Source organism: Leopardus geoffroyi, chromosome A3, assembly GCF_018350155.1.
Source record: "Leopardus geoffroyi isolate Oge1 chromosome A3, O.geoffroyi_Oge1_pat1.0, whole genome shotgun sequence".
NCBI classification, from domain to species: domain Eukaryota; kingdom Metazoa; phylum Chordata; class Mammalia; order Carnivora; family Felidae; genus Leopardus; species Leopardus geoffroyi.
The window spans coordinates 8,676,677-8,704,097 of NC_059336.1; the positions used below are offsets into that span (position 1 = coordinate 8,676,677).

Below are 27,421 nucleotides of genomic sequence, written 5' to 3' on the forward strand. Positions count from 1 at the left end.
ACCACCCCCCAAGCTGGAATCCAGGCCTGCCTGTCTTTCTTTCTTTCTTTCTTTCTTTCTTTCTTTCTTTCTTTCTTTCTTTCTCTCTTTTTTTCTCTCTTTCTCTTTCTTAATTCTTCTCTTCTCTTCCTTCTCTTCTGTTTCTTTTCCATTTTGGTCCTGCCTGGTTCTAGGTGTGTGTGTTACCTGTTTCCACACCAACTGCCATTTGCTACAGGCAGACTCATTCTTTGAAAGGCCCCTAATTGCTTTCTGTTAAAGGGCGTGTATGTCCCTTTTGATGTGATAAGAAAAACACGAACCATTTTCCTTTCTTGAAACCATAACTCCCTTGCCTTTTTAAAACAAACTTTTCTGTGAGCAGGGAGAAAAAACAACCCACCTGCATTTATTTCCTAAGTTCTGTAAAGTCTGAGAGCCAGCCGTGTTGTCCTAACTCAGATAAGTTTTCTCTTTATTGTGTTGTTTTGAGTGAATTTGGTGCTACTTCAGAAATCCTTCTATGGGTAGTAAGATGCTTCTGGCTGACCTTTCCAAATCCTTTCTAATAATGTGAGCTTTGTTGTAAATGTGAAATCAATCAAGAAGCAGGAATACATTAGCTTACCGCCCGTGTTTTATAGTTTCCCCTTCTCAGGCTTGTTATTTTCAGAGAACACACATTGAGCAACTTGTTTCTGAATTAAAGTATTGCTCAATCTGCTTGCTTTCTTAAGAATTACATTAAACCACTAAACTAGGTACGTATGGGATCCTGGTTTTGAAGAAGGCAGCCGTGAACTTTTAAAGTTTAGTCTGCCAAGATGAGTCAGTGTGATGGATTCATTAATTAGTAAAAGCCATCCTCTGAAATTACCTTACATTAATCACAATTCATGAAAAATATATTCAATTAGTTTGAAGATATAGATTTGACAAACTATCCCTTCTTCGGAGACCACAGTCAATTTTATTAACTCTTGCTGGATAAATCATTTATGTTCAGCCCGAAATGACGGGTGGTTGAGGGAATTCCCAAAAGGACAACGGACTCCTTCTGGCAAAGCTAAAAGCCGAGGCAGAGACAGGGAGGCCGGGGGAAGCAGGAAATGAGATCCCGACGGTTCTGGATATGCTGGTATCTGTTGCCACTTGTACCAAAGGCATCCACTTGAATTGGGTTTTTCTGAGTCAAAGGCTGGTGAAAATATAGAAACCCACACAGGCAGGAAAACCCCAGCTGCCAGAACTCAAGCTTTTACTTAAGGGTGGCTAATGCCTGTCCAGGGCCAAAATAAACAGATCCCCTGGAGAAAAGGTGGACTGAGGGGTCACCTGGCATCCGGGACGTCCACCTTTGCGTGATCCACATCCTATGCCTGCAAAATCGTACACGTTACAGATCTTAAAATCTCACCTCCCGGTGGACCCACTTTACAGATGAGGAAACTAAAGGTCCTAGAGGATCAGTGCAAAATTACATGGCGAAGTCAGGACCAGAACCCAAGGACCCCGAGGCAAGCGAAAGAGCTTTCCTCAGCCTAAATTTCCCTTTGTATAATGACAGAGCTGGGATAAACAAAATTGTATGATTTCCAATTCTCAAGGGCTGTGGTTTTAGTACTTTGACTTCAGGTCGACTTTCTCAAGAATGTCACTGAGCCTGAGTATTTACATGTGTATATACATATATATGTATATACACATGAAAATATGATACTTCAATTTAAAGTTCTATAGAAACAAAACTTAAATGATTTGCATATGACAATTTTTAAAACCTATTTCTCATGCGTCCACTTCCTATTACTACATTTTTTGACCTACTGACTATAGAAGAAAAAAAGGGAAGCTGGATGTTTCTGCAGATTTTTAATTCTCCATTTTTGAGATAGTATGAAAATGATTAGAGAAATAAGGGAAAAGAGTGAGTCTCCTAAAAACACACCTCATCCTTGTACTGCAAAGATTGAAATATCTAGACCTTCTTAGACAAGAAAATGCTGCCGGATGGATCAGTCCAAGTAGCAGAACAGTGAATTGTAGTGAATTCATCTCCTAAAGATAGTTCACTGTCAGTGGAGTGTGGTTCCTGAGTTCACTTGTGAGCCGAGAGATTAATCAGAAATGTAGTTAGGAGTAGGATTTGGAGAGATTTTTAAAAAGAGGCAGAAAATGCACATAGATAATGTGATTGGAGGAACTCTTTCCCTTTCTTGACATGCGAGACATTTTGTAAAGTAAAGTGCCAAACCCTCTCGAGTATTAATGCGTTCTCAAGTACTCTGGATTATTAAGAGACAGGAAGAGAGAGAGAGAGAGAGAGAGAGAGAGCACCGTGCCACAGACTGGAAAATGGTACATGCAGAGCCACTGAAACACAAAGGAAGCTTCCGTATTTAGAAGCAGGAGTAGTTTGGAAAGACCACCGTTGGAAATGAATCTACTGTTTCCTTAACTTGGAAACTCTGAGCTCTGGATCACTCTCCCCCGTACCAGGCTTCAGTTCTGCACCTGAGGAAGTTAAATCTGAGGCTGAGCCATCCCTGGGCTGAGCCTGTCCTCCGCCCAAACTTCCCCTGCATCAAGGATCCTCACCCCGGTTCAAAAAAGGAAAGTGTGTTTTGCGGTCGTTCAAATGCCGCCTTGTGAGCAAATACATAGCAAGGAATGGTACCTTTTAGGATGAGTTTACAGAGCAACTGAACTTAGCTGAACTTTTTTCTTTTCTTTCTTTCGTTCTGAAGGCCTCTGGGGAAGTTGATAAAGTTATGATTTATCGTTTGGCAAGGGACATTCCAAAACAGCAGTCTGTTTAATTTTACTTTTTTTTTTTTTTTTTTTTTTTTAAAGACAAGCAAAGGTCATAGAGACCAACTCAACTTTTAATCTAACTTCAGGAGGATTGTTTGGAAAAAGAGGGGTATTTAGGGGTGCCTGGCTGGCTCAGCCGGGAGAGCATAGGACTCTTGATCTTGGGGTGGCGTGGGGCCTCGAGGTTACTAAAAAAAAATAGAAAAAAGAAAGAAAGAAAGAAAGAAAAGAAGGAAGGGTATTTAGAGAAATCTGGAGCCTTTTATTTGTGAAGAATAATTTCAAAAAATAATTTAAACTCTAGGATAATATCTCAATGCATTCTAAATGTTTAAAAAAGTCACTATGTACACAAGGTCTAAGAAAAAAAATGGATTTCATGAAAGACATCCAAAACTAATCAGTGGGCATCATCATCAAACATATTTAAAGGCAGATTGAGGAAACAGGGTGATAAGTTTCCAAGTAGAAACACCGGAATCCTAAAACCAAATTCTCACAGCTTCCTACACGCCTGAGCTACATTTTTTTTTTTTTTTAATTGAATTTTTAGCAACCAGCTGAGGCCCTCCGCTTCCTTCAAGTATGGGACAATCCTAGTTACTTCCTCCTACTCCTTCCCTTCCGTGGGCCCAGAGAGCAAAAAAAATTCCCCCATAAACACTGATACCGTGTGAGAGCCACGGCTGTTTCCCTGAGCTTGGGTAGGCCTTTTCTCAATTTTAATATGTGTCGGTTCCCCCATCCCCCACTGCTACTAAAGCAAATCTTAGTTCCTAACCATGGCTTTGTAAACCCTTGCTTGGCTGGAAAGATCTACCTTCTGCAAAACAGAAATGGCATTTTAAGAATTTTAGTTTGCAGATAAACACATCTAAAGGCAGTGATAGCTCTTGAGATTCTCATTCCCAGCTTAATCTTAAATTGCAAGTTCCCGAAGTGCACTAAACCTGAAATGCTCTTAAAAAAAAAAAAAAAAAAAAAAAAATGAAACCCTAAAAGCTTTAAGGATTCATGTCCAAATTACCCTATAAAGAGTCCTTTCAAAATAAAACAAACAAAACACCACAGTCAGAGATTCATGACAGGGGATCTATTGAGAACTATATCATGTTGGTCTGAAGCCATCCTGACAACAGAAGTGAATTTGCCTCCATTGCAGAACTCACAGTTAAAGGAGCAAACAGGAAAAAAAAGAAAAAAAAAAAAATCTGCGTGAAAAGTGTTTAAACATCGGCTGCTCTGAAAGAGGTATAAAAATGGAGGAACTGTTTTCTGCCTGCAGTGGGAAAGTTTACCCAAATGACAAGCTGTCAAGGGGGATGCTCCAGTGGCACTCTGAGGTCCATTTCCTTAGATCAAAAAGGACAGATAGAAGCCCAACACTTGTATCTATGCTGGTTGGTCATGCTCCCCTTTTCCTAGAGTAATTATATGCTACATCCATGAAGCAATGTGGCTAATACCTTAATGCTCTGAGTACAAAGACGAGTGGGGTCATATGACACTGCTAAATTTAGAAAAGGGCTCTGTTTTCTGTTTTGCTCAACCCTCACAATTTTCTGCTCTGAAGAAAGAGGAGTTTCAAATGCACACTGATCTGTCTCATATCGTGAATGAACCTAACGAGCACCTGTTTTCAACTGCCAAAATACGTTCTTTTTTTACAAAAGGGAAAGAGAAGCCTGTGTACTCTTAATTCATCATAGGAGGTAGAATTTCCCCCCCTGCTTTCTTCAAAAGGACATAACCAGAAAGGTACAGTAATAATATTTACAAAATGTTATAAACGCAAAGGCATAGGTCTAGCTAAACAAAACAACAGTGGGGCTGGTGATAATATTCCAAGGCAGTTCGGGTGAAATTCTTCCCCCAAAATACCCAGAAAAAGCTCATGAATCTTGGGAACGGCTAGCTCATGTCACTATGCAAAGTGACTGTAAAAAAAATCAACGGGGGAAAATAGTTTATTAGTTACAGAAACGGTCGAGGCTCCTTTTTCATAAAATGTCTAGAAACGCTGGTTTCAAAAATGGGCAGTTTTTCTTTTAAATTAAATGTCAAAAACCTCAACCGAGTACAATGAGCCCAATCTCTTTGAAAGGATGCTTCTGACTGTGAATATTCTCTCTGTGGGAGTAGTCCAACTATTTTCCTCAAGTCGAAACTTGGACTGATTACATTGGTGGACGGTATCGTGTTCGGTCTGAAAATTAGGTCCAGTCTCCCATATGCACAGAGTGCTTTCATTTATCTATTCAACGTTCATTAAGATCCACCGCCTAAAAATGGTAACTGCCAACTTACATATCCAGGATAGAGACAGGACAGGTGCTCAGGATTTAGGTGGATTTTAACATAGGATCATTGTAACAAAATGATGTGGAGTTAAAAAAATAACAATGACACGCCCATTAACCGTGGCATTGCTAATTTAATTAAGAAAATGCCTATGCAAGTCCCCCTCGTGTGTGTATGATGACAGACTTCCATCTACTTTCTTAGAGCATTTGTTGCTGTTTTATGGAATTTTTTTTAAGTTTTCTTTCTTTTTTTTTTTTTTTTTTTTTTTTTTTAAATTAAGTAATCTCTACACCTCATGTGGGGCTCAAACGCACGATGCCGAGATCAGGAGTCACATGCTCTTCCCGCTGAGCCAGCTATGTGCCCCCATTTTATAGAATTTCTACTGCTGTTTATGAGCGGAGACTCTTTATAATTGTAGCTTTAACGAATTATTTCATTTAGTCATCTTTTGTTCAGTAGTTATTATTAAATGGTACCAGTCTAGATGCCCAGGGATCCTAGAATTTCGATGATATGAACTAGCCACACTTTCCAAAAAAAATACTTATTGAAACACCCAATCTTTTGGAAATAGATAATACTTAAGACACGCCTTTCTGCTTCATGGCCATGGAATTGGGGTGACGGTACCACAGTTGATCAATTCTAAGGTTCACGTTAATTTTTACATTTTAACATAACCGAAATTGGTGCGCGTTTCGCGGTCGATGGCATCTTGCGATTGGAAGCGGAAGCAACTCTTTCTTCCTCAAGAGTTCATACAATAGCAGAGCGTCTTACAACGTGATGTTTTCGGTTCGACAAAATACGGCACCTAGCCCCTTTAGTTTTCTGGATTCTTTTGACGTTATGGCTTACGTATTTCTTCAAGCGTGATGGGTTTCCATAGGCTTCATAACACTGATGGCAATAATATAATAATCATTACTGCCATTTACTGAGCTCCTCCTGTGTGTCAGCAGATGTGCAAATTCCCTGACATTTAATCCTCACAAAGGCCTAAAAGGGTGAAGCTGTTTTCACCCCGCTTTGTAGAGATGGCGACCTAAGAATCTCAACGCTGCCCACGCTTGCCTCGCCTGCACCCTGGCCCTGGTTCGGGAACCAAAATTCAGATCCAGGTAGTCTGGCATTCAGATCCATTAGTCTGGTAAGGGGACACACCCTGTTGCCTTCGTGGCGTTTGGTGCAATCAGTAAAAATGGACTTGTTCCCTCATTGCTCGTTGATGAATGTCAGCCTCTCCCTGGGATGTAAGCCCCAGGAGGGCAGGGAAAACATTTCTCTTGCTCACCACCGTATGGCCACGACCTGGAACAGAACCAGCCCCCACTCCCTTTCAGCGGAGAGCGCCGAAGACCCGCTACCTGTCAGATGCTGTTTTGGAGGCTGGTGATACAGCCGTGAGCTGTGGGGTCTGTCTTCACGGGCTACAGTCTTTGCATAAACAAGTAAAAAACGAAAGAGAGCGAGGCCACCTTGGTGGAATGAGCGCTGCTAAACACTGTTTCTTGGCACCAACTGGAGAAAAAGTGGCTAATACAAAACTGGCTGGTTCCCAAGCTGCTTCACGTTTGGCTTGCAACGTACTTCGTTGGGGCTAAGAGCCTTGGTTTTCTTTGTTTCCTTTTGTCTTACAGCAGTAGTAAAAATAAGTTGTAAAGACCCACCAATGGGCAGCAAGACGGGGCAGCCCACGACTGTACACGGACTGCACTGGGGAAGCCAGCCCGCCATTCCCCGTGTGTTGTGGGGAAGCCTGGAGTGTTGCCTCTGGTTAGGTTCTGCTTGGAGGTTAGCATGCCTCCCTTTAAAACAAGATGCGCCCGCTGAGCGTACTTAGAAACGCCCGTACTGGATCCTGGTGTGGGACTGCATCCTACTGATCTGCCCCCGGGTTGGTGACCTGATGACACCTACTCCCATTCTTTTCCTGACTTCTCTCCCGTTCCGTCTCCCCCCCTGTCGTCACTGCATCAACCACTAGCCAGTACCCTCTTTCTATGTTGTGTCTGCTCTAAAAGCTGACTTTCGTGGGGTGGAAGGCACCAAACACACAATCTGATGGGCGCCTGGGTGGCCCAGCCGGTTAAGCGCCCCACTCCTGGTTTCAGTTCCCGTCACCATCTCACGGTTTGTGAGTTTGAGCCCCGCATCAGGCTCTGCACTGACAGCTCAGAGCCTGCTTGGGATTCTCTCTCTCCCTCTCTCTCTCTGCCCCTCCCCCGATTGCGCTCGCTTGAGCTCTCTCTCTCTCTCTCTGAAAATAAACAAACAACAACAACAACAAAAGAATGGTTTAGAACCCACAATTTGAAGTTTGCAGAATACACTTATGCTTCATCTTATGATCGTTACAGCCTGAAAAATAATAAAAGATAGCAAAGTTGGTCTCCTGCATCAACCAACCCTCCTCCGTGTGAATGTAAGACAGCTGAGTGGCATTCCAATGTTACACGATTATTTGCATTCTAACTGAAATTACAGAATACTGAAAAAGTAAACGGGTCATTTCAAGTTAGAACTGTGCCTGAAGTTTTATTATTAACTAGTTTCAGGGGCTCCCGGGTGGCTCAGTTGGTTAAGCGTCCGACTTCAGCTCAGGTCATGATCTCACAGCTCGTGGGTTCGAGCCCCGCGTCGGGCCCTGTGCTGACAGCTCGGGGCCTGCAGCCTGCTTCGGATTCTGTGTCTCCCTCTCTCTCTGCCCCTAACCCACTCGCATTCTGTCTCTGTCTCTCTCAAAAAGAAATATTAAAAAAATAAAAATAAAAAAAACAACTAATTTCATCTGAATGCGGTGCTATAACTATTACATTTCGTTATCACTAATTACTCTAACTTTACTTTGTATAATGCACCTAATATGTGTAAGGACTTTGCTGGACCCAGGGAAAGAGTGATAAACGGAACCTGATGTCTGCTCTTGACTTTACGTTAAATATAAGTATCAGGTATCTTCCAAGTGCAAAAGACTGTCCCGAATGCTTTAGCTCAGGAGTCAGTGAACTTATTCTTAAAGGTCAGATAGCACATGTTTTAGTCTTTGAGAGCCATTCAGTCTGTCTCAACCACCTTCACCAAGTCATGTGAAAGCAGCCATAGATAATCCACAAATGAATGGGCACGACTGTGTTCCAATAAAACTTTATTTATAAAAACAGGCACTTGCCCAGATTTGCCTCTGGGGGTGGATGGCCGAGACCTGCCTTAGATGTACTTGGTCATTCAGTGGTCACAGCCCACCCTCGACGGGGAGCAGCAGCATCCCATTTTATTAATGTATTTATTTAGCAGGATTATTGTATTTTTATTGCATTTATCACATATACTGTAACAAAGCTTTGGACATAATTAATGAATATTCTATGACCTTCATGTAGATGACTTCTTGGCGTCTTTTAATTTATCAATGTTGTCAGATTGTGGCAAGAGGATAGTTTAAAGGGACTCAAAGTTCTTCCACAGGAGACTGATTAAATACAGTCAGATCTTAAAATGAAACATTTTGAAAGCTGTTACCAGGCTGTGATAGACCTATATGAAAAGATCTCCAGTAAGTTTTATTTTATTTTATTTTTTTAATTTACATCCAAATTAGTTAGCATAGAGTGCAACAATGATTTCAGGAGTAGATTTCTTAATGCCCCTTACCCATTTAGCCCATTCCCCCTCCCACAACCCTTCCAGTAACCCTCTGTTTGTTCTCCATATTTAAGAGTCTCTTATGTTTTGTCCCCCGCCCTGTTTTTATATTCTTTTTGCTTCCCTTCCCTTGAGTTCATCTGTTCTGTGTCTTAAAGTCCTCATATGAGTGAAGTCATATGATATTTGTCTTTCTCTAATTTCCCATAATACCCTCTAGTTCCATCCATGTAGTTGCAAATGGCAAGATTTCATTCTTTTTGATTGCTGAGTAATACTCCATTGTGTGTGTGTGTGTGTATACACCACATCTTCTTTATCCATTCATCCATCGATGGACATTTGGGCTCTTTCCATACTTTGGCTCTTGTCAACAGAGCGTCATCCCATTTTAGAAGGGGAAGCTTAAACTGGATGGAAGGTAAGTCACTTAGCCAGCGACTACCGAAACTGGCGTCTGAATGCCCATTTTCCCTGTTACAGAAACAAGCATCACGCTAACTCTAACATCAGTGGTGTAGACTCTGGAGCCAGAATGGTGGGGTTCAGGTCCTGACTTCTTCACTCACTACTTGTGAGAGCTTGCGCCAAGGACACGAATCCCCCTGCCTCCTCTCTTCGTCTGTAAGACGGGATCAGCATGGTGTCTCATCTTAGTAAGGTGTAAAGGAGGCAGTGGAGAGGAGCCTGGTGCAAAGTCATTGAACAACTGCTCCCTCTTATGATTACAAGGCAAATGTGGACGAATTATGGGGAGTGGGTGCGGATGAAAGAAGGGTCGACAGAGAGGCATCCCGCCCAGAGGCAAGTCCGAAGAGAACTGAGAAAGGACGGTGGGGATTGATGCCATAGGCAGGGCAATGCTTCCCCAGCCCTGATGTTTCCTTCCCTGCAGGAGGAGTGCCACTAGCGTGACCCCCTGGCCTCTCGCCACTCGCACCCCTGACCCCAGGCGGGTCGGGTCCGTGGTTTAATCCGATGCTGAGTTTGGATGGAGAACTGGTTGGGTTAGGTCCGCCCCCTTTGCTCACGTGGGAGCCAGCCAAGAGCACGTGCTGCCAAAGCTTTTTATTGACAAGCTTCAAGTCAATGTCCTGCCCTTGCGCTGACATCCTCGGGTGGGCCTGGGCCGCCTGTCTCTGTGGGATGAACCTGGCCAGCCTGGAGTTCAGTACCAAGAACCTCACCGCTTCATTAGGGCTGGTTTGCTTGGTCTCCATTTGTCTCATCCTTTTTTTCCCCCTCCTTATTTGTCATTTGGGTCAAGCCAGTCCTGCTGAGTCCCTTAGCACTTTGGAGCTCTATAACGATTGTAGGCACTTACCCAACTGAGCCCCCCAGACGTCCCCCCAAAAAGTATCTTTTGCAGCTGGTTTACCCAAACCAAGATGCAATCCAGGCCCCGGGCACGGAATTGGGTTGTTATGTCATTCTGGTCTTTTCCAGGCTAGCTCAGTCCCTTCTTCCTTTCTCTGTGCCTTGTTAAACAGGCCAGGCCAGTTGTCCTGTAGGATGCCTTTTTGGGGGGATGTGGATGACTGTTTATACATTCTCCAGGATTTTAGGTGTTAAAAAAAGTAATTCATAAAAAGTGAAACCAGACACATACACACACACACACGAGATCACTGTGAGAACCCATGGCACCTCTCAGCGAGCCGTATTTAGCTACCAGTGCCCAACCTGCAATGTTGGGGCTGAGTCCCTGCAGCAGGAATCCGAAGCCACTGAGACATTCCAAGAAGGTGAGTGACAGGAATTGTGTTCTAGAAAAATGGCTTTTGGGGTGCCTGGGTGGCTCGGTTAAGCGTCTGACTTCGGCTCAGGTCACGATCTCACGGTTTGGGCTCTGTGCTGACAGCTCGGAGCCTGCAGCCTGCTTCGGATTCTGTGTCTCCCTCCCTCTCTGCCCCTCCTCCGCTCATGCTCTGTCCCTCTGTCTCTCTCTCTCGCTCTCGCTCTCAAAAATAAAATAAAAACATAAAAAAATTTTATAGAAAAATGACTTTTGTGGCAAGAAGGGAATAGGAGAGATTGATGGGGACCAAGACGCTGGGTAAGTGATGAGTTAGGAGGCCAACATAGTGCCCCAGCATATCCTGAGGCATAGTGACCCCGAACGCCTGGGTTCAAATCTCCAACTCATCGCTTAGCTCTGTGAGCATGAGAAAGGCACTAGAGCTCTGAGTCTACCTGTGTGAAACGGGAACATAGCACCTGCCTCACAAAGTAGCTCCGGGGACTCAGTGAGCAAATGGCTGTAAAGTACATAGAACAGTTCTCAGCACACAGCAGGGTCCATGGAGGTGTTTGCTGTGATCGTTTTCCCCCAGCTTAACTGAGGTGTAATTGACAAATAAGATGGTAATATATTTAAAATATACAAAGGGATAGTTTGCTGTTGTATACGCTGTTAAATGATTACCATAAGCAAGGTGACACCTTCATCACCTCACAGCTACCTTTTATGTGTGTGTGAGAACCCTTAAGATCTGCTCTCTTAGTGAGGCACCTGGGTGGCTCAGTCGGTTAAAGGTCCAACTTCAGCTCAGGTCATGACCTCGAGGTTCACGAGAGTTCAAGAGCCGCAGGGGCTCCACACGGACAGCAAGAGCCTGCTTGGGATTCTCTCTCTCTCTCTCTCAAAATAAATAAACTTTAAAAAATCTAGGGGCGCCTGGGTGGCGCAGTCGGTTAAGCGTCCGACTTCAGCCAGGTCACGATCTCGCGGTCCCCGAGTTCGAGCCCCACGTCGGGCTCTGGGCTGATGGCTCAGAGCCTGGAGCCTGTTTCCGATTCTGTGTCTCCCTCTCTCTCTGCCCCTCCCCCATTCATGCTCTGTCTCTCTCTGTCCCAAAAATAAATAAACGTTGAAAAAAAAAAAAATCTACTCTTTCAGTAAATTTCAAATATAGACAGTAATATGGTATTATTTTTTTTTTAATTTTTTTGAACGTTTATTTATTATTGAAAGACAGAGAGACACAGAATGTGAGCAGGAGAGGGGCAGAGAGAGGAGGAGACACAGAATGCAATGCAGGCTCCAGGCTCCGAGCTGTCAGCGCAGAGCCGGACGCGGGGCTCGAACTCACAAACTGCGAGATCATGGCCTGAGCCGAAGTTGGTCACCCAACCGACTGAGCCACCCAGGCGCCCCAGTAATACGGTATTGTTAACTATAGTCACCATGCTGGACTTTACTTCTAACTGTAAGATGTACCCTTTGACCTGCATCTCCTCATTCTGCCCCCACCCTAAAGACACCCCCGCCCCCCGCCAACCCCTGGTAACCATCATTTTACTCTCTGTTTCTATGAGTTCAGTTAGAAAAAAATTCTCCATGCAAGTGATACCATATAGTAATGAGCTCCCTCTGTCTGGCTTATTTCACGCAGCATAAAACCTTTCAGTTTCATCCATGCTGTTGCAAACGGCAGGATTTCCTGCTTCTGTATGCCTGAATAATATTTCAGAGCATGAACATCCCAGAATATCCCGTTATAATATATAGGGGAAATATATATATATATTCCATGATATATATTCCAATATAATATTTCCATTATGTATCACATATACTTTCCCTTTATCCATTTGTAACCTGGTGGTTACTTAGGTGTTTGCATATCTTGTCTTTCGTGAATAACACTGCCCTGAACACGGGAGTGCAGATATTTATTCCAGACGGTGATCCCATTGCCTTTGGGTGCTGTTGTGATCGTGCCAGACGAACAACGTGCCCAGGTCCGTGTGCCTGGTTCGAGAAGCCAGACTTTCTGACTTCCGTTTACTCCTCTTTCCATTCAAGGCTATATATGGAAAATAAAATTACCCAAAGCAAAAAAAAAAAAAAAAAAAAAGATAAAGAAACAAGCTGAATATTTGTATCAACTTAACTCAGTTTCAGCTGTAATCTGGAAAATCAAGATTTTGTCAGATGTATTCAAGTTTCGTAGAAGCACTCACTTGTTTTTAAATTTCATCCACCAACTTGAGAAAATGGCAGCATCATGGAAAAAAAAAACACCTCAAGAACTATATTGTTGCCAGATTTATATTTCAGTTATAAATGTAACGGAAATATTTTTGTATTTTTTTCTAATAATAAAAGTAAGGCATGATCATTACAGAAAATGTTTACAGTATGAAGAAAATAAACATCAGAAAATAAACCAGAAAATAAACATCACTCGCACCTTTACTCTTCCTCAGCTAAGGACCTGAATGGTGTGAGTGCATACCCTTTCAGTATTTTACATACACATGAAACTATTCTTTGTTTTATATTGTTCGCTGTTTTCTATGTTTGTGGCAGATGCTGTTGGCTGTTTACACAACACAGCAACTATTCTGTTCTTTCTTGTTCACAGAACCATGACTGTCTCTGGGTGTTTTTCTTCTGAGTGAAGTCTGGACCCACCCTTGTCCCAGAAGGTAAAGTTTGATTCATCTAACACGCAAATCTGGATGTCCCATGATCCTTGCCAGTGATCAGTTTAGAATAACATTTCTCAACCTCAGGACTTTCGACATTTGGGGCTGGATCATTCTGTTGTAGGGCTGCCCTGTGCTTGTAGGATGTTTGGCCTCTACCCTCTAGATGGGGTACGCCACCCCCTCCCCCCCATCCACCCTAGCTGGGACAACAGAACATGTCTCCAGACATTGCAAACGTCCCCTGGAGAGCAAAAACCCACCTGACCGACCACCAGTAGCTTAGAAATAAGTAGGTGATGCAATCCTGGTCAATGAGCCATGTTGTGACATATCTATGTTACTCTTCTTAATGACTTCATAGTATTCCATAGTGAAAACAGACCGTCATTTATATAACCATTTATGTAACCACTAATGATGGCCATTTCCTTCTTGGCTCTCTGCTGTTCTGGTTGGTCAACGATATGACTTTCTATATTTGCACACTTGTGGAAAGGAATTTATAGAATAAATGCCTGGAAGTGGAATTTGTGAGTTGGAGACTGTATACAAATTGACATTTCAATAGATGTCACCAATATGTCTTCCAAAATGTTCCAAAAAGTCAATGCTGGTTTACCCATTAAGTGAGTACTTATTTCCATAGACCTTCACTAACTCTAGAGAGAAAATCCATTAAAAAAAATTTTTGTTTGAGGGGCACCTGGGTGGCTCAGTCGGTGGAGCGTCTGACTTCGGCTCAGGTCGTGATCTCGCGGTTTGTGGGTTCGAGCCCCGCGTCGGGCTCTGTGCTGACGGCTTGGAGCCTGGAGCCTGCTTCGGATTCTGTGTCTCCTTGTCTCTCTCTGCCCCTCCCCCGCTCACACTCTGTCAACCTGTCTCTCAAAAAATAAATAAACATTTAAAAAATTAAAAAAAAATTTTTTTTGCATTTTAAATATATTAAAAAACGGTTATTGAAGACCGATTTTCTTAGTGAGGGAATAATATTGCATTGAGGTACCAAAATTTATTTATATTCCCCTAGTATGAGCATTCAGTTGATTTTTATTTTATATTGAGGGTTTTTTTTTTTAAATATAAAGGTTTTTCATAATTGTGACAATTCACTGACAGACTTTTTAAAAATAATTTTTTAAAAATCTGTCTTCCGTCACTGGTTTTACGATTATTTAATCTATGTTTCTATAAAATGACATTCCTCCGGAGAAGACTTCTCCGTTAGACACAGCAGGCCCAGAAAATAGTTTTGGGGTCTTTTTTGTTTTGTTTTGTTTTGTTTATTTTTTTAAGTAATCTCTCCGCCCACGTTTGGGGCTCAAACTCAGGACCCAGAGATCAAGAGTCACAGGTTCCACAGACGGAGCCAGCCAAGGTGTCCTAGTTTTAGTATCTATTAAAATCAGAAGTATCTATTTAAAATCTATTAAAATCATGACCTTTGAGATTGAAGAAAAAATGTTAATACTTAAAATTAATATATTTGTTTTTCTACCAATGCAGTTATACAATATATTTTATTTTATTTTTTTATAAAGGAAAGAACCATGGAAGTCATATTACAGCCCTACCTAATTTTAGCACGTTTGTTCAAAACACACGGATCAAATCAAACACAGAGTCACTTCCATGTGGAATAAGAAGAATTAAAGCAGCAACTTGAATCTCAGAGTGTAAAATATTTAGATAATTTTCCATCAACGGTGATCTATTTGCTTAATTTTTTTGTTTATGTTTATTTATTTTTGAGAGAGAGTGGGGGAGGGGCGGAGAGAGGGGGAGACACAGAATCCGAAGCAGGCTCCAGGTTCCGAGCCATCAGTACAGAGCCTGACGCAGGGGCTCCAACTCACAAACTGCGAGATCGTGACCTGAGCCGAAGTCGGACGCTTAACCGACTGAGCCACCCAGGTGCCCCTATTTATTTTATTTTTTAATAGATGTGTTTCATTTTTACAACTCTGGACTTATTCTGGGCATTTCTGGTTTTATTCATTTATTCACCCAACAAATTTAGGTACAAAATTAGAAGAGAGTAACCTGAGGGGTGCCTGGCTTGCTCAGTCCAAGGAGCATGCACTCTTGATCTCGGGGTTGTGAGTCCCAGCCCCATGTTGGGTGTACTTAAATAAATTTAAAAAAAAAAACAACTTAAAAAAAATATTAAAAAAAAAGAGAGAGAGAGTAGAGAGTAGCCTGAGAAGGACCTTGGAGGCAGATGAATGGATGTGAATAATTAACAAATCACAAAGTTGCAGGTTTCTCTTAAAACTTAAAAATGGAGTTCCCAGCATCAATTTTTTTTTTTTTTTTTAATATATATTTGGAGAAAGGAACCAGAGAACAGGAACAGAGCTGGTGGGAAAAGGCTACACCAGGCGCAGAGCAGTTCTGAGGGCAAAGGCTAAGCTGAGAAGGCTCTGATGCCCCCATAGCTGCTCTGTGCAGGTGACACAGTTAAATGACCTACCTTCTTCCCTGGTATTAGAACACTTTCGGTTACAGTATTGTGGTGAATCATTTCCTTCCAAGGCTCAGGGTGATCTATCACACGGGTGCCTTGTGTAGATTTTAACAATATGAGTAAAAAAGTTTCCTCATTCCAGAAATACAAAACAAATTACATAAGAGATGTGTCCTCTAAAAAAAAAAATCCACATACAAGTGTAATAACTGGGAAGGAAAATTAATGCATGGGAAGACACATCTGTAAAAAGAAAAAGTAATAAAAATGCTTGTCGAAAAAATGAGTTTTCTCTCCCCTTGTCTAATTTATAAGAGTGAAATTCTTTTCTTGCAGGCAGGAACTGGGCTGGGGGCGGGTGGGGGAGGGAGTCTGGGTGGATTTGCCTTTTCTGAGCCGTGCAGGATTTCACTAGGGACCCAGTGAATAAGGAAAGGTGATGGTTTAGAAACACTGGCCCTGGTGTATCACTGCATGAATTTTTGGTGCGAAATCAATACCTTGGTTGTCCTTGAAAACCCTATAGGTCTGTTTTTAATAGCTGGCTACATGGCTGAAATTACACTGATTACTTAGCAAAGCCTCACCTTTGATCCACTGAGCTAGTTAGGGACGTGTGACAGAAGAGAGATCATTAACAAATTAAAAGAAGGAAGGGAAAGCTACAAGTTACAGAAATACAGGAAGTCTGAGGTTTGTCCGTTGTTGAAACATTTCATACCGTCTTTTAAGAGTCACAGCGCTCTGTGGGCTTTCTTTGGATGACAAAGTACTGAGAACAACAACAACAAAAGCAAACTCGCATACAGTTCAAACTCCAGAACAGTGGATCAATATTCCAAATTAAGGAATGGCGGCTGACATTGTTTTCCACCTCATCCTCTCAAGAGATAGCTATGCCTTAAAAGGTTTCTATTTCCCATCTGTCTGACAGTAACACCAAGGTTTGCTCTCATTAAAAAGTGCGCCCTTTAAAGTTTTATTTGTCATAATTAGTAGACCTTACTGTTTAGAGTGGTTGTGGGTATACGGAAAAATAGAGCAGAAAGTCCAGAAGGTTGCCATATGCACCCCACCCCTCCCCTGCGTAATTTCCTCTTTATTAACCTCTTGCATTCGTGTGGCACATTTGATACAACTGATGGACCGATACTGATACCTGATTATTAACTAACATCCATCTATTACATTAAGGTTCACCCTTTATGTTGTAGTTCTATAGACTTTGAAAAATGCATAATGGTATATACCCACCATACACTATCATCCAGAACAGGTTCACTGCCCTTAAAAATCCCCCCTTTGTGTTTCTGCTAGCATCCATTCTGAATTCTGTACTTTTTTCTTTTCTTACAAACAGAAGTCTCACATATTTATTACTGAACAAACCTACTAGTGCAGAAGCATAGTAACAGAGAAAAATCATTTCCCTGATAAAATACGTCTATTGTTCAGGTAGCAGTCATGTTTACAGAATGATAGGATACGAGCATGTGACTTTCATGCGGCATAAATATATGTCTTATCTCATGTGTGATCTCTTACAGACCCAGCCTGGTACTTCTCCAATGCCTCCTCTTGGAGTTGTACTTTATTTCATTTCATTTCATTTCATTTCATTTCATTTCATTTCATTTCATTATTTTCTTTAAATATTTGTAATGTTTTATTTATTTTTAAGACAGAGAGAGACAGAGCATGAGCAGGGGAGGGGCAGAGAGAGAGGGAGACACAGAATCCCAAGCAAGCTCCGGGCTCTGAGCTGCCAGCACAGAGCCCATGGGGCCCAAACTCACAAACTTCGAGATCATGACCTGAGCCGAAGTCGGGCGCTTAACTGACTGAGCCACCCAGGAGCCTCTGTACTTGTACTTGATTTTATTACTAGTTTTCATCTGAATCCACTGGGGAATGGGACAATTCTGGTTTTGTTTCCTGGCCAGGAATAGCTTGATCCTAAAAGTCTTGTGAGAAGATCTGGCAAGGGGCACCTGGGTGGCTCAGTGGGTTGAGCGTCTGACTTTTGATTTCGGCCCAGGTCATGATCCCCGGGGTTGGGGGATCGAGCCCCACACTGGGCTCTGCGCTGAGTCTGGAGCCTGCATAAGATTCTTTCTCTCCCTTCCTCTGCCCCCTCCCCCACTCACATTCTCTCTCTAAAATTAAAAATTAGAAAAAAAAAAAAAAGGTAAAGAGAAAGACATAGCGAGTAACAATTAACCACTCCCACCACCATGGCGGAGAAAAGGCTAAATTCTGTACTTTCAACGTAATTGCCATTCCCCTCCCCCCTTTTTTCCTTCTCCAAGGGACTTTTATTTTAGGAATAGATGACAGCTGATTCTCCTTTCTGGCAGAGACCCACAGAAAGCCACTTGGTTTGGCTGCAACTCACATATCTCTGGAAGATCTCCTCTCCTGGTGTATTTTTGCCCAGACAGGAAAATACCAAAACTTGCTTTGCCAAATACCCAAGAGGAAGCCCCTTTCCTCCAAATGACAGAGCGAACAAGCCAGAAACTGGAAGGGGTGTGTCCAACAAGCATCTGCCCCTCACCAGGTTTTATAGTTGCACATCCTGATTATATATTTTTTGTAATTTATCATTTTTTTTTTAGCAATTTTCTAAGTCACCTCAACACCCCACATGGGGCTTGAACATGTGACCCCGACATCAGGAGTCACGTGCCCCCCTGACGGAGCCAGCCAGGTGCCCCTGATTATCTTACTAAGCTGCAAGGACACAAAATTGTTTGTTGCTATCTCTGAAGATGTGACATCTTGCTCACGATCCCCTTCGTTGTCGCATGCCTGTCTAGCGTTGAGCTCCTAAGCCTACAGTTGTGACCAAAGACGTCTCAACTGAGGGTGTAGATAGTCTTTGGTTAGACAATGCAGGCTATGAAAAGTAGAAAACTAGGGGCGCCTCGGGGGTTTGGTCGGTTAAGCATCTGATTCTTGATTTTGGCTCAGGTCCCGATCTCATGGTCTGTGGGATTGAGCCCCGTGTTGGGCTCTGCATGGACCCTGTTTGGGATTCTGTCTCTCCCTCTGCCTCTTCCCTTCCCCCGCTCGCTCTCTCTCAAAAATAAACAAACATTAAAAAAAAAAAAAAAGAATTCCATTAGCTAGGGGCGCCTGGCTGGCTCAGTCAGTGGCGCATGATCTTGGGGTTGCGAGTTCAAGCCCCATGTTGGGTGTAGAGATTACTTAGAAAATTAAAAATCTTAAAAGAAAAAAAGAATCCCACTAGATACATCCCAGCAGTTCTATCACTTTCCTGGTTCAACCCCTCATCACGTCTTGCATAGCTTCTCGGAGAGCTCTGCTCTCAGAGCTGGATTCATTGTTTCTATTCTCCCCCACCCCCTTTCAGTCTGTTCTTAAAATAGGGAAATCTGTTAAAAGAAGCCAGACCGGAACACCTCTCACCACACAACCGCGCTGGCTCCCGTCTTGCTCAGGCTGGGACCCCAGTCCTTATGATGGACTGACTGCGTGGCATCTGGTCCCCCGTGCTTTCTGCCCTCGTCCGCTCTGCTCCCATCACCACCAGGTCCTCGTCCTGCCAGGAATACACCGGGCACGGTCCCTCCTCGGGCCTTCGAATGTACTGTGTCACCTGCTCCTATAGTCAGAGTAAACATGTTAGGCATTTGGGCCACGTGGTCGCTGGGGCAATAATTAACCCTTCCATTGCCATGCCAAAGCAACCGCAGACCGCAAACAACGAGCGGCGCTGTGTGCCAATAAAACTTTATTTATGGACGCTGAAAGGGGCTGTCCTGTGATTTTCATGTGTCACGAGGTTTTGTCCTCTTTAAAAATGGTTTTATTCCAACAGGCTGGAAATGGAAAAAGCATGCTCAGGCAGCGGGCTGGATGGGAGCCCTCGGTCCCTCGTGCGTCAACCCCTGCTTTAGGGAGAGCTTCCCCGGCCGTCTGCCCAGACGTCGTACGCCCGCGCGCACATGCACACGTCCACACGCTCCCCATTTTTCCTATCCCGTCTTAATAGCGTGTCGCAAGTGGACGCCCCACACGAAGCCGGAAGTTGGGTGGCAGCTAGTCTCAAGCATGGTCTCCAAGGTGCCTTTTTGGAGCAGACGCTCGGGGCAGGCGTCAGGCTTTATGCTTCGAACGTGCCAGACGTAGACTGCTTTCCAGCTGAGAGCAGGGGTGAGCGTGGGGAGACGGCATGTTTGTGGAGGACGGCGTCGTGTGGTGGGGCAGGGATGCGGTTCGGTTCCCAGACCTGGGTCTGCCTCGGAATAACCTGACGGGATTTTCCAGAAACTGAGTCTCTCAGGCTGCACGCCACACTGCCCAACATCAGAATCCCTCGAGAGTCAGGCAGTTGGAGAGATTAAATCCAGACCGCACCAGATACTGACTACGTGACCTTGGACAAGGTACTTAATGTTTCTGAGTGTTTACTGCAAAGCAGAGATCATAATGACCTCATAGAATTGTCACGAGGGTTCCATGAGCTAATGTAAGTGAATCGCTGCGCACAGTGCTTGGCACATTGTTTTTGCGGTAAATAGCAGGTGTTGCTTGCTTTTCATTAGAAAGACATGCGCAGTGTGGAATAAGTAATGACATAGAGATCAGCAAGAATCAGGCAAAAAATAAGGTCATTCTAGTTCCCCAAAATAACTACTGATAATGTTCTGATGTACGTCCTTCCAGATTTTGATCTCTCTGTGTGCTTTTTTTTTTTTTTCTAACACACTACCTACAATTGGGTTGCCCTGTCATCTTATTCCACCCCAAGGAATCAACTCTGAATTGGATCAAGGTGGGAAGTCTAACTGTTGGTTTATGGAGAACACAGAAGACAGAGAAGCATGTTAACTGACCATGAGGGGTTGCCATCAGCAGAGTTTAAATTTTTTTCTGTTGATTTATTTTGGGGGGGGGGGCAGGTGTGAGTGGGGGAGGTGCAGAGAAAGAGGGAGACACGGAATCCGAAGCGGGCTCCAGGCTCCGAGCTGTGAGCACAGAGCCGGACGCGGGGCTCGAACCCACGGACCGGGAGACCATGACCTGAGCCGAAGTCAGATGCTTCGCGGACTGAGCCACCCAGGCGCCCCTCCATCAGCAGAGTTTAAAATGTGTGGCTCTCAACGTGACAAACACCCTCAGCTTCTTCAACAAATAAGTTGCAAGGAAAAAGGGGGTCGGGCATCCTCTAGAGCGGTGCTATTCCGCTGGAGCGGAACTTCCGGCAACGATGGAAATATTCTCTGTCTGCACCGTCCCGCGTGGTAGGTGCTATTCCACAGCATGCACGGCCGTTGAACCCTTCAAATGTGGCTTGTGTGGCTGACTGAAGTTTTTATTTAATTAAAATAAGTTTATTTAAATAGCCACATGTGGCCAGTGGCTACGGTGCTGAGCTGTGCAGCCGGATTAAAAGGTACTTAGAGTCATGCCGTCCGACCACACTGGAAAGACCTTGTTGGTTCCTCCCATCCAGGTACTAACCAGGCCCAATCCTGCTTAGCTTCCGAGAGCGAGCGAGATCGGGCACCTTCAGGGTGGTATGGCCCTAGACAAGACCTTGATGGTTTCTCAAACAGATGAACTTAAAAAAAAAAAAACAACAACAACAAACCTGTGAAACATTGAAGGACATTTATTTTTATTTTATTTTATTTTATTATTATTTATTTTTATTTATTTTTTTTGAGACAGTAAGGGAAATTCAAACACTGGCAAAAAACCTCCTATCACATTAAAAACTTTTTGATGGGGCACCTGCGTGGCTCGGTCAATAGATAACGCAAGGGTTCATGAGTTGATAGTTGCGGAAACTGTAGAATGGGTAGATGGAAAGTCATTACTCCCTCCTCTCTCTTTTGCTTGAAATTGTACATATATAAGAAAACCTTTGTGAAAATTATGCAATCATCTGGCTTTATGCATTTGTCTTTCTTCCTCAGGGAGTTGCATCATTAGCGAACGCGGACATTTATAAATGGAGAGCCGTCAATTCTAAAGGTATTATTAGAGTTTGAAGAGGAACATAAAACAGTGCTTTTATAAAAATCACAGCCAGGCCCAATGTGACCGGCTTCCTTTGAGAGGGCTGAGATCATTCCCGTTCTCTGGAGTATCACGTGTCAAACTCAACTGGCCGGGCCGCCAGGACAGAGACCACAGTGGCCCCAATATCTGTCTCCCCTTCTCTGTCAGTAATAAAATCCCAACTTTTAACTGGCACATGGCCACCCAGATAAAAGAATGTTTCCTAAGCTTCCTTTGCTCTTGGGGGTAGCTACGAGACTATATTCTAACCAATAGTCTATAAGGGGGAGTGGTATAGAGGACTTCCTGGAATTGTCTTTAAGGGAACATGTCTCTTTTTCTGACCTCCCTGCATTCTTTCTGCTTACTGGAATGTGGTCTGATGGCTGGAGCTTGAGCAGCAAGGGTGGGTCCTGAGGCTGGAGCCACATGAAAGGCTGGCTAAGCAAGAAAATAGAAAGGGACGGGTTCTGACATGATGGAGTGTCACACAATGTTAGACACAAATCTATGGCGAAAAATAAACTCTTACCTTGTTTTTCTGTTATTTACAACTGATTCTGATCCTAATTAATATCGTTGCTAAATTTTATTTTTATCAATTCCCTAATATTTATTGAATATTTACTCTGTGGGTTGGATCATGCTAATTGCTTTGAGAGAAGCAAGGTAAAAGTCATCGAATCAGCACATAAAAGGATTTTTCCATTTTACTGAAAGATACACGACTATAAGATTAGTAAGATGTGATTAAATAATAAAACTAACTAGCATGTATTGAGTACTTATTATGTACCAGACATTGTTCTAACTACTTTACACATATTAACTAAGATAGTCCTCACAGAAAGATCGAGGGTTATTTACAGGTGAGTGTGAGTAAACAGAAGCGGCACAGAGAGGTTAAGCAACTTGTCCGAGGTCACACAGCTCATAAGCTGTGAAGACAGGACAGAGAGACAATATTGATTAGGAAAGTTTCAGAAGGAGAGATGAAGCTAGGGTGGGCTGTCACACCCTTGTGAAAAAGAGACAAGGTCTCGATTCATTCAACAAATATTTATTGAATGCTTGTTGTGGGTCAGGCACCTTTCAGGCTGAGAATGGAACAAGCACGGAGCCTAAATTCCAGTGGATATGAAAAATGCTCCTTCCTACCTCAGGACCTTTGCACATTCTGTTCCCTCTCCTTAGAAACCTCTTCTTTTTCTGACCTCCCCTGCTCATTCCTCCCTACACTGCCTGTAGCCTAGCTGGTTTCTCTTCTCCCTGAAGATATCAGCTCCATGGTCCCTTCTACCTGGAAGCCTTCTCCACCCCCCGGCACCTCCAGGATCAGATCCCTTGTATATATATTCCCATAGCACCAGGGCTAAACCATAGCAGTTAGGGACCCACAGTATTATTTAGCCTTTGTGAATCCCTTCCTCCAAAAAAAGGATTTTAAAAATTCTATCTTGTCATGGCATTGGCCTCAAGATGCATATAACCCCGGCTGGACCATTATTATATATTCATTATTGTCAGATTCATTTTTCTTCTGGCTTTGGGAGAAATTAAAATAAAAACATTTTTGTGGGCCCTGAAAAGTATCACAGGGCCCAAGTACTGACCCTTATTCCTCGGGGAGAAGCCGGCCGCCACAGTGCCGTGTAATTTTTCTGATCACTTATTCCGACTGTAGTTAAAGACTTCCTGCAGGGTGCGGCTCAGTACTCCTGCATCTAACTCCCCTGGGGTAACACTCGGAATGCGAGTGACCCCTAGTCTCCCAGGGAGGGCCTGGCCAATATGCATCCTTAATCAAGCTGTTAGTAATCCAAATGATTACAAATGGTTGGGTTCCACTAGAATTCGCCTGTTTAATGTCCGTCGACCCGGCTAAATAGAACTTTGCCTCTGGCCAGGACCTTTTTGCGCGTGCAAGTTTGCATTTCTGCACCAACCCGGATTCTGGCACACCGTAGGCGCGCGGTACATTTTCAGTGAATAAGAAAAACAAAAACAAAAGGAAGGTGCCGGGCCACAGTTTGCAAGACTTCCATTTTGTCATGGCTGTAAGAAAGTAAGTATGGTTTCAAGGACCTGTGAGTCTTTTTTATATGTGTAGTTATTTATTATCATCATTATTATTTTTGAGAGAGAGAGAGAGAGCATGCTCGCAAGCTGTGGGGGGGGAGGGGTGAGGGGCAGAGAGAGAGGGAGACAGAGGATCCGAAGCGGGCTCTGTGCTGACAGCGGTAAACCCGATGTGGGGCTGGAACTCACGAACCCTTGAGCTCATGACCTGAGCGGAAGTTGGATGTTTAGGTGACTGAGCTGCCCAGGAGCCCCCAAGGACTGTGAGTCTTAAAGGACTCAATAGACCGCCTTCCCCTAAAATACCGCCCAGCAGAGTAGGTCTGCAATCGAAGTATGCTGTTGAATGGCTGTCCAGGGGGGTACGATGTTCATATATTGCACACGGTCATGATTTCACTCAGATTACAGATGAATCGGTTCGTAAGTATTTTTATTTATTTGAATCCAAGATCTGGAATGCCAAAGACGTAAGAAGCCCATGGATTTTACACAGATGACTCGTTTGCTGTATTTTCCTTTGGTTAAGGTTTGGGTGAAGAGTAAACATCCTGTGTTCCTGTGTGTGGTGGGGGGGAGGCGACTTCGCTGTGAAGGCACCGGGGCAGCATTTGGCGCTCACGGGGTCTGGCTTATCGGCGTAAATCCATTTTGCTCGATAAGAAGGAAAAAGCTCGCTGAGTTCCTTCGTTCGGTGAAATCATTTCCACTTTTTCTTGTGGGATGTGCACTGGGTTTACTTTATGATGAGAGCCTTCAGGTCTTTTCAAACAACACCGAATGGAAAGCTTAATTAAATTATGCTGGTCACAGCATTGCATGTGTCCCTTAGTGGTTAGCAACATGATAATAAAGGCAAGTCTTAATGACCCGTGTGAGTGCTGCATACTTCCCTTATGTTGCAGAGACAGTTTTTCTTTCTCTTTTTAAAACTGCACTGTAATATGCATAGTGTGTGTGCTGCATTTAAAAATGTGTGTGTGTGTGTGTGTGTGTGTGTGTGTGTGTGTGTGTGTTTAAAAACAGAGTCCTTTATTTTCACACTTTCTGTTTAGGAGGAGGAAGAAGAGATAACCATGAGAACAGAACCGATATTAGGAATTTGGCCCCAGGAAAGAAGTTTCCAGGGAAAGTCGTAGAGTCCACGTAGGTACAATTTGACTTAATGTTCTTTCTATTTCATCATGGATGGTTATTCAGTACAGAATGAGGGCACTGAAAAAGTCCGAATTATCCAAGAAAAATGATACTTTTTCGACTCGTGGTTTAGTTTATTGGCATCCAAACCTGCTTCCTAAAAGATGACACATTTACCACTTTCCATGTTTAAAGATTAGGAGGTATTTCTGGGGCACCCAGCCGGCTCCGTTGGTGAAGTGTTTGTCTCTTGACCTTCGGGTCATGAGTTCAAGCCCCATGTTGGGCAAATTGGGTGTAGAGATTACTTAAAAATAAAATCTAAAACTAAATAAATACGTAACAATATTCCTTGTATATTTAAAAATGTGCAAGAAAGGGCCCCCGAGGTGGCTCAGTCAGTGAAGCTTCTGACTTCGGCTCAGGTCATGATCTCCTGGCTCAGGAGTTCGAGCCCTATGTCGGGCTCTGCGCTGGCAGTGGGGAGCCTGCTTGGGATTCTCTGTCTCTCTCTCTCTGTCCCTCCTCTGCTCACACCGTCTGTCTCTCTCAAAATAAATAAATAAACTTAATTTTTTTAATTAAAAAAAGATAAAAGCACACAACAGTGCCTGAGACATGGTGAACAGCATGTAAAAGGGCTTTCCATCACAGCCAAGTGAGCTGGTGACAGATTGCTCTCACCCAGTGGCTCTTGCTTCGCAAAGAAGGGGCGGGGGGCGGGGGGGGGGGCGGTCTCTGCCCACTAGGGGGAAAGTCATTCGCTAAAAGCACAAAATTTTCTTTCACAGATTTTGAAAATGGAGTCTCTTCTGCATGGTAAAAGCACCAGTTAGGGAGAGAGAAAATGCTGACTTCTCCCAGCCTGCAGCCGCCGGGAGGAGGGACTTTTAGAGCCAAAGGGACTTTTAGCTGAGTAATAAAGCAATATCCCTCGCGAACACCACCTTAAGTCCTCCTCTCCGTGATTGTAAAAGTGTAACAGAATGTTCAAGGTCTCCTAGGTATTTTACAAAAATCACTGGAGAAAGACTGCCCCGAATCATCAATTTTTAACCAGTGCTTACTGGGCATATTCTAAATAAGCCAGACCTATGTCAGTGTAATGGTTTGTCATGAAGGTCTGCAATATTTTTCCTTCTGGTGTTAGTGATAACCGCCCATGAACTACCCCATGTGAGCGACACAAAAACAATAAGATAGTTTTTAAAAATATGCTGCTTCCTAAATGACCAGGAAAAAAAAAAATCTTTGTAAAAAAAAAAAAAAGTGTGAAAGAGTCTCACACACACACACACACACACACACACACACACAGGAAATTTAAAATTCCTGGTGATTGTTAGTAACATCTTAGTGGAGGAGAGTTTTTTGTTTTAAAAAGTCCCTTGTACGCAGTGCGGAGTCTGGGATTTTTTTGTTTTTAGGTGTTGGGATAAAATTAATACCAAAATAAATTCAGGGAGAAAAAGAGGAAGTCATTCTACACGAACTCCAGAGCCTAGACCACTTCCTGGTCAAATAGGTACATCCCCCGCTGTGAAAAAGGACCAGAATCTTCAAAGTAGGGGGCAGAAGTAAGATTGTGAATATTCCTGGGAATCCTAGGAATTGGAAACACAGGCTGTGGGGCAAAAGCAACAGACCCGGGAGCCTACAGAGCCCGGACATACAGCCGGGAACATCACACGGAAGGGAGCATTCGGAGCCTGGTTACAAGGGACGGGGCGAGGAGGGGGAGGATCGGGCCTCCTTGTCAGGAGTCCTGGACCGAAGTTTGGGCTCTGCAGTTGACTGAGTTTGTGACCTTAGAAAGGCCACGGCCTCTCTGGGCCTTGGTTTCCTAATCTGTAAAATGGGCAAGTGCGCTTCCCCCTTCTACCTCTCAGAGTCGTCTGAAGATAATGTATCTGTAAAATCCTTTGAAAAGTACAAGGCAAACATAGGGCGTTGTGTTAACGAGGCGCCATTCCAGGCGTTTCCTGTATTGTTTGGACCAAAGCACTGTTTCCTTGTCTACATGATTTATCTACATGGACTTCTGGGTGTTTGTAAAGATGAAAACGGGAGCTTTCCCCTGTGCCTATTCAGAAAGTTTCGTGGTGTCATTCATAAAGTACTCTTATCTAGAGTCATGTTTTTATTTACTTATTTTTTTCAATGTTTATTTATTTTTGAGACCGAGAGAGAGAGACAGAGACAGAGACAGAGAGAGACAGAGAGAAAATCCCAAGTCGAATCCATGCTGTCAATGCAGAACCCACCATGGGGCTTGGACTCATGAACCGTGACATCTCGACCTGAGCCAAGAGTCAGACGCTCAACCGACGGAGCCACCCCGGCGCCCCTAAAGTCATGCTTTTAAAAATAAGTACCTGCGGGGCACTGGGGTGGCTCCGTCGGTTGAGCGTCTGACTCTAGATTTCTGCCCAGGTCATAATCCCAGGGTCGTGGGATCGAGCCCTGAAAAGGGCTCTGTGCTGAGCGTGGTGTCTGGGATTGTTTCTCTGCCCCTCTTCCCCCTTG

The 27,421-nt window shown here is 43.6% G+C and overlaps 1 long non-coding RNA gene across 2 annotated transcripts; it reads left to right on the forward strand.

Annotated features, from left to right (window-relative positions):
- Positions 1–12,863: 12,863 nt before the first annotated feature.
- Positions 12,864–25,062, forward strand: LOC123579985. Of its 2 annotated transcripts, XR_006703049.1 has the most exons (5): positions 12,864–13,179; positions 20,424–20,454; positions 21,599–21,652; positions 23,587–23,744; positions 24,817–25,062. It is a non-coding gene; the product is annotated as an uncharacterized LOC123579985 (long non-coding RNA). The 2 variants fall into 2 exon arrangements; XR_006703048.1 differs by lacking the exon at positions 12,864–13,179 and having other exon boundaries at positions 20,177–20,454.
- The last annotated feature ends 2,359 nt before the right edge of the window (positions 25,063–27,421 follow it).